Consider the following 1,622-nt stretch of genomic DNA (forward strand, 5'->3'; position numbering starts at 1 on the left):
TCATACAGTAAGCTGTCCTCTAGAGTAGTGGTACTCAAACTGGGGCATAGAGTCACTGCAGGGGATGCGCGGAGGACTAGGGGAAAACCATGGAGTGGAACTAAGTTGAATGAAAATTATTTATGTAGGGAAATCAAATTTAAAAAAAAAACAAGAATCTGCTGATGCTATCGCGGTGACCTCAATTATTACTTTTATTTCAATCAAATTCTACTTGGCTCCTTTTGCACTAATGAAATGTACTGACTGATATCAAACCAATTGGGATGTAGACCAGCGGAAATGCAGGCCGTGCTTGATGACGCAGAGGATGGACCCTCTACCCAGAAGTCAAAGCCCTGAGCAAAGTGAAAAAGCCCAAAGTCCACCCCATAGGGACATACCATTTAACACAGAAAACACTGCTCCCGAACTGCCTGAAAACAGCTCAATTGTAGTGCAGCCTTTACTTTCGTGACCCATCTGCTCCACTATGTAACACGCATAGTAATGCTCGCCTAGCGGCTAGTGTGGCACGCCCTCAAAAACACTGGTGGAGAAACACACTCTGCTGCAGCGCACACAGGAACAAGACGTCCGCCCGCTTTCCCCACACTCCCTACCGCGCAGAGAGCACAATTAAAACGTTACGTATGAAGGATAAACTGCATTACAAATGAATAGCTTACCACTCTGAAACGTCTTGCTCCAGTCTAGGTTGCGAAGCTGCTTCGAGTTGTTCTGCCTGTGTTTCGGGATCATGTACGGCTGAACCGAAGCCATGTGGTTACCAAAGCGGCTTTGTTTTGGATCACACTATCTTGCTCCTCAGGACCCGCCCTACTCTGCTTCTGATTAACCAGTAGTCCTTACCTAGGTACTGCGCATGTGCAACTCCCAACAACGATCTTACGGAAGTGAGATGCCTCACTCGGTAGCTAAAACGGAGCGTTCAACTTCCAGGAGTGAAAAAAGATTCTGCAGCAATGTGCAGTACGACAAAAAGATGGTGTTTTTGAAAATGAAACCATGTAAACCTATTTCGGTACCACCCCTGAATACAAATATGAACCGGAAAATGAGCATAATATGAGCTCTTTAATACTGAGAGGAGAGCCCAAAGAGAAATGTTTCTGCCCAGTTTCGAACTGAGGACCTTTCGCGTGTAAGGCGAACGTGATAACCACTACACTACAGAAACAGCTGACGGCAGACGCCACACAAACTCACGCCTTGCCGCGTCCGTTTCTCACTGCCGGGCAAGAGGAATCATCAAGGTTGTTACACAGTTTCAGCATATTGATGTGACAGACCACGTGTTTTCTGGCATCCTATTAGGGGTACTGATTACATCGTCTGTCTTGCCACACTGTTGACGCACATCGTACGGACCGGAAAAACCCAGCAGAGAGAGCAGAACTGGGAATAGGCCACGGAGCCAACGCTTTGTCTGCAACTTGGACATGTCCGACAACAGGCGAATGATGGGGCTAGCGTTCCATTTCAGGCTGGGAACTAGTAAGCGCCTCCCTTGCGAAAAATGGGCCACGATGCAAGCGCTCCCGGAATTAGCATATATAGTCCAGCACGGGGAGTCCACGGAGATAAGCAAATTCCTCAACTTTACAAGCAGTAGGCCTACA

General features: G+C 47.5%; 1 non-coding gene across 1 annotated transcript; it reads right to left on the minus strand.

The window, feature by feature from the left end:
• Window positions 1–1,107: 1,107 nt before the first annotated feature.
• On the minus strand, window positions 1,108–1,180 carry trnav-uac. The gene has a single exon. It is a non-coding gene; the product is annotated as a tRNA-Val (tRNA).
• Window positions 1,181–1,622: the final 442 nt, after the last annotated feature.

This window comes from Micropterus dolomieu, unplaced genomic scaffold (genome assembly GCF_021292245.1).
Source record: "Micropterus dolomieu isolate WLL.071019.BEF.003 ecotype Adirondacks unplaced genomic scaffold, ASM2129224v1 contig_7027, whole genome shotgun sequence".
Classification (NCBI taxonomy): domain Eukaryota; kingdom Metazoa; phylum Chordata; class Actinopteri; order Centrarchiformes; family Centrarchidae; genus Micropterus; species Micropterus dolomieu.